Genomic DNA, 12376 nt, shown 5'->3' on the forward strand with positions numbered 1-12376 from the left:
ATATTAGATGCCTGAAAGTCTGAGAATCTCTGTAAATGTGTAGGCAGGAAAAAAAAGCCCATCCTTTAACAAACATCTTAATTCTTGTTTTATTTTTTAAGCAGAATGAAAAACTGAAATCTTAGAGAGGATAAAAAAAAAAAACTTATTTAGGTAGTGGCCATATTCTTACATTAATACTTCATTTAGACTAGGTACTGGTCCTTGCTCCAAGATGTTACATTTTAAATTGGTGCTTAGTGTTACGCTGGCTTCTCTGTGCCCATGTCATGTGTCATGCTCTTGGCCTTTTCTGTACCTACAGCTTTCCACATATGAATCAGCCCCCTTTTGTCTGGAATAGACGATACAAGATTTTGACAGATAAAATTTCAACGGAAGATTACTTATCCCTGGTGGCTAAACCAGCATCCTTTCTATAGCAAACAAGGAAGGAGGAGAATGGCAAGATTTCATGTGTACAGGCTAGGTCCTATTTCCAGGGACATGAGAGTATTAATGTACAATGATGTACACTGGTCAACTGCAAACTGGTTTTTATTTATTTTTTTTGAAAGAAAATATGTTAACTGAACAATGGACAGCCAGACATGTCTAAAGTGACAAGAAACTAGGGTGGAAATAGGAACCTTTTATGCCAGTAAATAATTTCTGAGGGTGAAAGTATTTGGCCTGATATGATTCAGAATGAGTCAGCAAGCAATGAGCTTCAGAACGCTGTAACTTGTGGCTAACAGGTTATCTCCTGCTTACACTGTCATCCTTAATTAGTACAGTGGATAGAAATATTGTTTTAATACACTAAACATAGCAGCAGAGTCCCAAAGAAGCTTACTGTTATGCTACTGTCTTTTTATTTTAAAAACACTCATATTTAATAGGTTTGCGGCTTCTGAAGTTGTAATAAAAATAAATGTGACTAGTATCAGTGCCCTAGAAGTGGACTGAATCTGCAGTTATGAATCTGCGGTTTTATGAGAGTTGCATCTTCCCCAACCTGATTATATTACTGTATCATAAAGATTACAATGTTCAGTGGGTTCACCAATATTTTAATCAGATCTTTCAGCGTTGTCGGTTCTGCTTCATGAAACATAGCTCTTTCTTTGTTGTAGTTTTGTTGTTTTTATACAAAAAAATCCATCAAATAAAGATCTGTTAAAATAGTTCTTTAATTATGGCTTATTATGATAATAATAATGTTGTCCTGCAGTTTTGACTTTTTCCTCTCTGATGCCAGAAAACCCCTGTGTCAAAGATACCTCAGTTAGCTACCATATCTGAGGAGCACAGGAATGGGGAAAGAGTGGATATCAGGTAACAGGAAGGAAATAAGGACTTTTGCTTCCCGATTCACAGTCCATTCCGGTCCCTGCTCCTCAGGTAGCCACAAGGAATGGTTTATGCCAGTGACTAGCCAGAAGGAAGAAGGTCCCAAGAACTTCCACCAGATTTCTTGCAAAAATTATCCACCTTCATCCTCAAGAGTACTTAATACTATGTTGCTCCAGCACTTTGACAGAAAATCTTCTGGGGCAAATGCTAATAATGACCAAACATATTGCACATTAGGCAACTGCACTTAGTGAAGAGTGTGAGGGTTGGGATTAGAGAAGTCATTCTGTAATCCTCTGCTTTTAAATATGTTTCAAAGGAATTGACAAGTGCAAGGTACTGTCAATGGAAATGAAAACCTTATCCACACTGCCAAGAATGTACTAGATATTCAGAGTGCACACTGCTTTTTGTCAGATCTAGACTATACAAGAGTGATCTGCAAACTTCTGCCTTGCCAGTTTTAGTCTTGCAAAGAGAGCTATGCAGAAATTATTATTATTTTTTTTATTAGTATTTTGAGTTCATACTACTCCAACTGCAATCACACAGCAGAGGGAAGTATGTTCTGTGGCGCTATCCTGTACTCATGCTCCTCACTAATTAACAACCAAGAATAAGTGAAGTCCATAAATAAGTCCTGTCCAAGCTTCCCATGGAAGAGCACATGTTCTCGAGTACTTGATTAATATTTCTAGTGAAAGTCAGTGCTTTGCAGACACTAGTCTTGTCCAGTTACAGATTAGGAATTGCCAGGAAATTTGGTTATTGCTAGTAGATGGCAGCAAGTGGAAGTTATTGCCTATTCCTTTTAGTTTGTAGGATATATGATTGAACCACCAGAATAAATCTACAGATGTGTCAGGATCTACTTCAATCCCTCTCCAGTTTTTCATTTCCTTTCCCCTGAAGGCAGAACAACCTCCTAAAGAATCATTCTGTATTTTACTGTCACTAGGATCTGTTTAAGAAGACTTACACTGGCACAAGAGTCAGCTGTATAAAAGACAGTTTTACCACAGAATTCGTGACTGGTTTGTGCAAGTAACATCTTGAGGAAAAATTGACTGGATGCATTTCATGAAGGACACTTTTCTAAACTCCAAGGCTTGCCCAGTTACGGGACACGCTATTTCCATTGTAGGGTCTTCATAATGGTTGTGTGTCTTGTTTAACTAAGAAATAAAATATACCATTCTACAGGATAAGGTCTGACAATCTTTAAAACCTAAGACTATTCCTGTAGCTTTTAGTAGGAATGATTAAGTAGAAAATTGCCTTAAATATTTCCTGGGTGAGTCAAATGAATGATAATTAAATTGATTAAATGGAAATGCAGTTGTGAGGTATTGGATGCTTTCACATGGAAAAAGTACTTTGTAAACATATGAAGAATAAATGGGTTTTATGAGAAAAGATCAAGATATTTGTATAAAATACTTTGACTTTGGAACAGCTCTAACAGTCATAGTGGATCACATTGGAGATAATATCTTAAGTGTGTATGTAAAGACATCAAACCAGGGGACAAATAATTTTTGCATAACTCATGTGAAATACTTATCAAGTTAAATGAGATTACAGACATGAATAAGGCAGGCATATGGGATTTGCTCTAATCTAGCTGAAAATAACACTAAAAACCAACTGTGTCTCCTTTTCTTCACTTGTTCAGATTGAGTATCGCTAGAAGCTGACTCCTGTCCATAGGGTGCAATTGCAGAGTAAACTCATGAGCAAATTGGGATGTACACTGCTATTCACTGGGCATGATTGCCAGTCCCAGACACCTCCCTCAACAGGAGTTTGGTATATTCTATTGATCTTTGAGTATTTAGAGAGCTCAGAGAAAGAGTCCCCTTGTCTTTTCTAGGCAAGAAGAATTCTGTCAGATTAATCATACAAACATTTGCATTTCAGTGTTTAGTAGCATAAATTTATAATAAAACAGAGGAAAGTAAACTCAACTTCCCCTGTAAGAACAAACTGTTTATTCTGTTTATTTCATTGCAAATACCTCCCCTCCCCAACATGTCTATGATGACTGACTGAATGACATTTTCCCTTTACCTGGCATATCACGGCTTCTGCACTTGAACCAAGTGCTATAAAGGAGCAAGTAGAGCTGTGACCTTGGTGTAACAAATGATCTGTCCTCACCTCTACCATGCCCATTGCTCACATGAGCAGTCTGACAGCATGCCAGTTCTGTGCTGCTTCAGCTACCTCCTTTTCCCATGGGGATCTTTAACCTGGCCAGATTACAGCACTTATGTGCTGGGTGAGGGAGACAAAAATGCTGTACCAGATCTGAGAACTGTGTGCTAAGCTTAAACTGACTGTAAGTTCCCAGGCTGAAGGCAGAAAAACACTACTGACTGGGAGAAGAGCAGGTACAACTTACTCATATTCAGGTTAAATTTATAAGTATGTGTCAGTCACACTGTGCAGGTACATTTGCATCAGAACACAGCATGTAGAACAGGGAATGAGAAATACAGCCTGCAATCAAAACTGCAGGGGAAGCCTGGGTGAGAAATATGCAGTGTAATTATTATAGCTTAAGCTGGTAAGGACACTGGGGCAAATGTCACTATTCGTGCAAGAGTGTGTGATGGGATTTGTATACATGCATTATTCAGGACATCAAGAAGTTTTACAGTTCTTCTAGAAGCACAGTTACCCTTGCAGGCTATGCTGGGTGGTATTCTATTAAAGGTGAACAGAGTATTTACTGAACCACTGACACTGCTGTATGAAATACAGTTTCATACACGTCAGCATTGGCTTCAGAAATTCACACCACAGCCCTCCACTGATGTGGGCCAGGACATGGGTGGAGTAAAGCGGCTACGTGGTAATGCACTGCAATCAGACAAGAGATTTGACAAGAGACTGGAAAATATTTTTCCAGCAATAGGACTGATTAGACATTCACAGCTAGAGCTGCAGAGCTGTAGAAATGCAAATAGATTTGTTCTCTGTAATAGCAGCAATTACTGCTTTGCTTCATCGTATAGCTGGATCAAAGCAGAGAGAAAAGAACTGACATTTCTGCACACTAGGATTGTTCCTTCATTATTTCCATGCTCCCAGGTTTTTATGTGTACTGGACAAAGCACCCATGAATGTACTGCAGAGTAGCCTTTTAGGGATGGAATAATGAGCTGTATGGTCTAATAGCTCTTTTCTTGCTCTAATTTCTCTGCCTCCATGTTCATTTCATGACTTCAAAGATCAGAGAAAGAAGATTATATTCCTAAATAAGCCAGACTGAAGAACATTCCCTTCTTGGAGGACGCTGATACTACATCACTGAGCATTGCCTACTGTGAGCTGTGGTAACTTTTGTTCTTGATATTATTATGCAGCAGCTGTAGCCAAATATGTTTAACACACAAACACAGTTTTAAGGAGCATCTGTTTAGACTTCATTGAAAACTTAAAGTTGCAAAAATCACCCCCCCCCCCCTTTTTTCCCCATAAATCTCATATGGACAATCAATTACTCAAAATGCTTGCCAGTAGCAGTGTGTACCATAGGCTGAACCACAGCTCACAAAATACTGCTCACATCACATTAGAGAAATCTTTCCTAAATCAGGCAGGATATCCACAGATGTGCAGATTTTTTTGAAGACTATTCACAAAAATAAGAAGTGCTTCAGAAATAAGGAAACATTAGCTGTTTTAGGTTGCCTGTTGGTATAGCTCCAAGTAATTAAGTTAACAAGTATTTTTGGAATTTATTAACAAAACTTTAAGAAGTGGCCATAACATCTCTACTTCCTTCAGTTTGGAGTTCTTGCTATGCTGAATTATGTTTTTTTTTTTTTTTCTTAATATTACATTCCAGTGTTTTATACACAGGCACACACTTTTTTTTTTTTTTTTTTTCCCCACAATAACAATTTCTCCTGTAGTGTAATCATTGGTCTATGTTATGGAACACTGAAAGGGTTAGAGACCTTACAGAATTACTTTTTCTTGTCAAACACGTCAAACACCTACTGAAGTCAACAGAAGTTTGGGCTGCAGAAAGAAATAATGATGATGATATTTTTTCTAGTAACTGAATATATGGTAAAAGAATATGAGAGACAAGACAGAAGAACACAGCAGAGCTGCCTGCAGAAATAGCACTAGCAACAAGAGAACAGGGAATAAATCTTGATCCCATATGATAGACGAAGAAGGCTCAAGACTGGAAATGAATGTTAAATATCCACTCAGTCTCTTGAAGCTGCGTGGGTTGGGAACGGGGCGATCACCAGTTCCGACCAGTTTCCCGAGTTCATGTATGAACTGCACTTTGCCACCCCCTGCTGTCCATATCCTGTTCAAGCAGCAGTCATTTAATCCAGTTAAAACCTTGTTTGAAGCAAACTATGTTTGCCGTGGCACAGAACTAACACAGTGAGTAGCGTTGTCTTCCAGTATCCTTCTAATTCCTGAAATCTTACAGGAGCTTGGTTCTGGGATGTTCTCAGCTCCCAGAACAAACCCAGAAAGGGAGCTGTAAGTATAACTTTGGTACATTCTGTTTGCCACTTCCCTTGCTAACACTTCGGCTGATTGCAGTTGGGATGTGACGCTGCTTCAGAAGGACAGGCAGGATTCTGCACCAAAGCCTCTGGCCCACAAGGCATTCTGTTGGTACCATACAGCATAACACTTTGACCTGGCCTAAGGAGTCCCCGAGGATGAACTTTTCCTGCTCTTCCTCGTCTTCTTGCAGCTCCAGCCTGAAGAATACCAGAGCCTTGTTTGTTCTAGAAAGACTGTTTGTACCTGCTTCTGCTGGTTGAAAATATTTTTGATCTTAAATTAATTTTAGTGAGTGTTAGAACTTCTAAGGGATAAAAAACATACCTAGAAGCTCCATTTACATTCACTGAAGCTTGAGTCCACTTGGTGGTGTAGAAAGCAGAGCTGCCTGCAACACCTTGCCAGGAGAAAAAGCCCAGATGAAAGGAGGAATTGTGGCACTAAGGATTTTATATTTCCATTACACTTTGATGTTCAGCTTTCACTTCCCTCCCTTCCCAAAGCTAGCTAACACCACGGTGTGTGACTATATGCTTCTAAGTGGTTGAATCTGCCTCCAGGCACCCTCCTTGTAGTCTTCCTTGCTACACTTGAAAGATCATCTGCCTCCCCATCATCTGTTCAAGAGTGATGACGATCAATGCTAAAGGAAGAGAAGGGGCATCCCAATGGCAATTTTATCAACTGGAAATCATACGTGAGGCTTTTGATATGGGTTAGCAAGAGGAAATTAAGAATAGGTTAGAAAACTATAATGATCAAACAGATCAAAAAGGGAGAGAAAGATGGGAAAGTAACTCTGACATGCTTTAAAGGCAGAAGCCCCTGCAGAAAAGGATGAAGGCACAGATATCTCAGCACAGCATCTTGGTACTGCAGTGTTACATATTCTCTTGAGATAGGGGCTTATATAGTATCACTATAGAAAGAAGACAGCATTCCCGCAGGGTTATTGGCTGAATAACACAGCAGTGTTTCCATGTTAAAAAAGCACCAAAAGATAAAAAATAAGTCCTCAAACAAGATCTTTATTAAATGACATAGTTGTATTCTTTGGCTTGTGCAGTTTTAAGTTTGCAGTTGGATCATATTTTCCAGTTCTTTACAATGAGGCATTAAAAAAAATAGAATATGAGCTCTTTGAACAATGAGAATATCCCATAGTGTGGCACCTAAATTAAAATATCAAAGATAATGAGGTTTACCAATAAAACCAGGCTTAATAGCCCAAGGTGTGGCACACCTCTGAAAGGTGCTGCTTTGCTTCAGCATCTGTCCTGGCTGTTACCAAAGGTTTTTGTCCTTGTAGCACAATGAGGTTAGTATCTAGTAGTGGAAAAAAGACACACATGCAGAGTTTGAATAATTAATTCTTTCAAAGCAGAAGCCATACAGAGGTCAGGACCTAATGAAGAGATGAAACATTGAAACAACACTGAAAAAAGTTTTGAATGACATTGCTACAGGCTTCTTGTTTATGGCCCATGACAAGTCAACCTCATGGTGTAGCATATGTTTTTCCTCAGCAGAGAAGCTCTTCCTAAGGCTCTTTAATCAGAGGGGACATTATTTGAGAAGGTTTGTGGGGATGCTTGTCCTTCACAAACTGTTTGTGGGCAATCATTCGAAAATGTGTTAAGCTGCTACCAGTGTGCCTCACTGAAGTGGAAGCAGAAGCAGCCTGTCTGGATGCTCCATAGCAAAGGCTTTTCCAGGTAAACCTGAGGGTTTAAAGATTTAAATCTGATTCAAATTTACATAATTTAAAGAATCAGTGGGAAAAAAATGGAATTTGTTCTTCCATTATATTGAATATTTTTTGCCTGTACAACCCAGTGGCTACCCAGCACTGAAAGCCTATGAAATGACAATTCAGCAAGAGAGTAACGTGAATACTCCAAAGGAATGAAGGCCGACTTAAATAAACCTCAGGTGACCATTGGCACCTGAAGAGAAAAGTTGATCAAGTTTTTAGGGGAGAGGGAGAAGTTACTTTTTGACTTGACTCACTGAGAAAAAATGACAAAATTTATGTGCTTGCAATTATCATTAGATCTTAATTTTTGGCAGGTTTAACTACTACCTTCTCTTCCCATTTATTTTTGAGTTGTGTGTTCATGTATGTGCCAGTTTGATAGCCCCAAAGACAGAGAGCATCTGTTTGCCTATAAAGGAAATATATTTACAACATTCACTTCCACAAACTGCTCCCAAAAGAGTGCTTCAGTCACACACTTGAGGGGCTAACAAAAGGATCGGTAATGGAAAGCCCCCATCATCTTGCCAAGCATACTAATAAGGCTGCAATTAGCCAGTGAGAGGTTGCAGCAGTTTTGCAGACTATTCCTTATATTAGAAATGCAATGTAACAAGTAGTTCGGGCTTCTGAGTCACTTCCAAGCCTGTAAGTGTTCCCGTAACTAATGTTATTTTGCTGGTGCCGTCTTCAAATTGTTGTTTTGCAATTCTGGTAACTAGTTTGTACTTCGAAAACTAAGTAAAGCCATCTGAAAATCAGGCTGATTATTAATATTCTGACATTTAGCTACTGTGGCGTTGTGGTTTAACCCGGCTGGCAGCTAAACACCACACAGCCGTTCACTCACCCTCCCCCCTCCCTCTCTGGGATGGGGGAGAGAAACGGGAAAGTGAAGCCTTTGAGTGGAGATAAAGACAGTTTTTTAAGACAGGAAAATAATAATAATAACAACAACGATAATAATAGTATTAATAATAATAATGTGTACGAAACAAGTGATGCACAACGCAATTGCTCACCACCCGCTGACCGATGCCCAGCCTATCCCCGAGCAGCCCAGCCCCCCACCCCGGCCAGCCACCCCTATATATTGTTTAGCATGACGCCAGATGGTATGGAATACCCCTTTGGCCAGTTTGGGTCAGCTGTCCTGGGTCTGTCCCCTCCCAGCTCCTGCTGCACCCCCAGCCTGCTCGCTGGCAGGACAGAGCGAGAAGCCGAAAAGTCCTTGGCCTGGTGTAAACACTGCTCTGCAACAATTAAAACATCAGCATGTTATCAGCGCTCTTCTCATCCTAATCCAAAACATAGCACCCCACCAGCTACTAGGAGGAAAATTAACTCTGTCCTAACTGGAACCAGGACACGTGGATAACAAATTTAGCTAATAGACTGCCTCATGCCTATGACATCCCTAGTTTACTAATAACCATCACCAGAATTGTTTAATTTACTGTGTTATTCCGAGTTCTTGGATAGATCAGTGTTTGAAGCAATCTGTGAAGACTGATGCTTCCTTGATAATTCTTAATCTTCCCTTACAACCAATACTACAAGTTGGAGAGAAGAGCAGTGTGACCTAGCCCGTGCAGGCTTTGCAAACTGTTCCCACCACACCATGAACGAGGGCGCTGGTAGTCACTCTTGCTGATTTGGAATTGGAGCGTTACCTTGCTCTGGTTATCCTGAATCTGGATGCCAACATATCAGGCCCACGATGTGGGTAGGTTCCCCACTACTAGCCTAGCAAAGAGATCTAAATAAAGAACAGTGGTGGTGGAGTGGGGGGTGGTGGTAGTGAAGTTTTGTTTGAAGTAAAATGAAATGAAATGCTTTTTCTCTTCCTTTTTCATTAATCATCCAAAAATCAACTCAAAATCTGCCTTTGGATTGGCCTGGCATTTCTCCGGCCTCTGACATTCAGCAAAACCTTGCTTTACTCCACAGCCTGGGCAGGATGCCGTGCACGGAGCAGTGCTGCCCAGGCACTTATGACTTTCTGAGCCTTCCCCACCGCCCTCACACTCGCACAAAACCGAATAACCGCGACGAGGAAGGCTGCCAGAGCTTTAGATTTAAGCGGCCTCCAAATAAGCTCCTCACCGCGGCCTCCCGGACCACAGCGGCCGGGGGCTCAAGCAGAGCGCGGCCGCCACCTGCTGGCTGCCGCCGGGCAACGCCGGCCCGGCCCGGCCCGTGAGGGAGGCGTCAGGCCTCGGTGATCCGACCAAGGGTTCGCCATGGACCAGGCCCGTACGCGAAAGCGTTGTGTTAAATTTTTCTCGCTGCAGTACAGGGTGCTAAAGTGAAATACTTGTATTTGCTGCTTCTCTCATTGCCTCTCGTTGTGGTGGAAAGAAATGCTGATGGGCTGTTTCTTTAACAGGGAAAGGAACTTACAAACTGTTCAAGCAAATGTGCTGTGTGTTACACGTATGACTCAGCTCAACAGCAAAACAGGATTATTCAGGATATTATTAAAACCATAAGTAAGGCTCTAGCACTGAATGACTAATTCAGGATCAAACGCAAAAGCTTTCTGGCTATGTTAGAACGCTGTTTCGGAAAGATGTCAAAATGGGATTATGACTTGAACAGGAAACTAGATTGTGTAGTAACCCACTTACATTTGTCAGCCCTCAGGCTCTGGCAGTGCTCTTTGATGCTGGCCTCACCATGGCTCTTCTCTCTTCCATTATACATGAAGTTTTGAGTCACCTGAATGGTGATGGCAAAAAGGGCTTTTCAGATACCCACAGTGGTAGACCAAATGGCATACCATAGATTAGAGCAGGGTGCTGGCGTTCAGAGTTGTCTCTCAGCTCTGCCACTGGCATGGGCTGAAACAGTCCCATCCCTTAATCATAGAATCATAGGGTAGCATGGGTTGGAAAGGACCTTAAAGATCATCTAACCCGAACTCCCCTGCCATAGGCACGGATGCCAACCACTAGATCAGGCTGACCAAGGCCCCATCCAGCCTGGCCTTGAACACCTCCAGGACATCCACAACTTCTCTGAGGAACCTGTTCCAGTGCTTCCCTATCCTTATATTGAAGGATTTCTTCCTAATGTCTAATAAATCTATCCTCTTCTAGATTAAGACCATTACCCCTTGTCCTATCATTATCTACCTGAGTAAAGAGTCCTTCTCCATCCTTTTTATAAAACCCCTCTAAGTATTGGAAGGCTGCTGTGAGGTCTCCCCGGAGCCTTATCTTCTCCAGGCTGAACATCTCCAGCTCTCTCAGCCTTTCTTCATAGGAGAGGTGTTCCAGCCCTCTGATCATCTCTATAATCCTCCTCCTCGCTCCACATCTTTCTTGTGCTGGAGGACCCAAACCTGAATGCAGTACTTCAGGTAGGGCCTTATGAAGCAGAGTAACATGTCAGCAAGTGCATTTTTCCACATCTGAAGTGAGGGCAGTATTCTGCTTTCTAAAAATCAATCCATACTTAAAAGGTATTTTATGATCTTTGAATGAGAAAGGCTATTTAGTAGACACGTAAGAGGTAATGCTATGCTTTCTGGATTCTGTATAATTTATAAAATATAAGGCAAATTGTGGATTTCTGCATGTACCAGATAAGATGGCATTAATAGGAATATTACTGAAAGCTGTTTGAATCAAGTTGTTCATCATGGCAGGACATGGTGGGTGGAAAACCCACTCACCTGCTGGTCGCAAATAGTAATGAACATTGGTTTGAAATCTAGCTGGCACTTGGTTACTAATGGCATTCCTCAGAGGTGGATGTTGGGAGGTATTCAGTATGTGATCAGACAAGGCTCAAAATAACTTGTTCTAACTTTGAAGTTTGCCTTGTTTTCATCAGGGGATTGGGTCAGAGACCTCCAGAGGTCAATTCCACACTAAACTGTTCTATGATTCTGCAAAAAAAAGAGTGGCGAAGACAACCTCACTCAGAGGGTTGTTTGAAGGGAGAGAAATGGCAATGAGCTGTACTCATATTCTGATGATCAATGGAGGGCAGCTGCATAATCCAGTTCAGGTTTGCAAGAGAACTGAACAACATCAGATAGGTTCTTCTGCTTTCCTAAATTTCATTTCGTGATAAATGAAAAATTTCATTTCATGGTCCATAGAGATGGCGTGAACACATGCTCTTTCTTCTCCCCAGCTCAAATAAATGAAGTGGGTTGTAAGAACAGCTGGAAGGAAAAAATAAGGTGAGCAATTTTATAAAATATTCTGTTTTGTGTTTTTAATCTGAGAAACAGCAATCTTCTTGTACATCATAGGCTACAAGAAGGCATCAGTGGTGCAGTATGTAGGTCAGTGTATCTAGTCTGTATATGGCCTTACATTCTTATTGTAGAGTTTCACTATTAGTCATTGTCTTTACAGATGAAGTGTTTTTCTTTCTCTTTTTTTTTTTCTGATCAGTGACATCATCCTACTCTAAATTTGCAGTATGCTCATAAATACCACAGAACAGATAAAGGCACCAATGCTTCCAGTAATGGAGATGCCAAAAAGGAATGAAGACTGGTGTTTTAACATGTCTGTTTTTGTTGCTGTTAAGCTTCACAGAAGGACTAGTTAGCTGGGAAGAGGTGAAGGCACAAAGAGCAAGCAAGAGCCAAGTCATTATATTAAAAAAGTGAATGATTTTTCTGTATAAGCTGTGGAGCTGGCTATGGGCAGAGGCTAATGAGCATTTCAAGAGCCACCTTGATGCATAAAGTCCTTGCTGCAGCAGGAAGTGATA

The 12376-nt window shown here is 40.9% G+C and overlaps 1 protein-coding gene across 12 annotated transcripts in view; it reads right to left on the reverse strand.

The window, feature by feature from the left end:
* SLC9A9 (solute carrier family 9 member A9) overlaps positions 1–12376 on the reverse strand; it is a 236140-nt gene that overhangs the window by 201522 nt on the left and 22242 nt on the right. The gene's annotated exons all lie outside the window — the stretch shown is intronic.

The sequence above is a fragment of the Anser brachyrhynchus genome (assembly GCF_964034855.1).
Source record: "Anser brachyrhynchus genome assembly, chromosome: 9".
Taxonomy (NCBI): Eukaryota; Metazoa; Chordata; class Aves; order Anseriformes; family Anatidae; genus Anser; species Anser brachyrhynchus.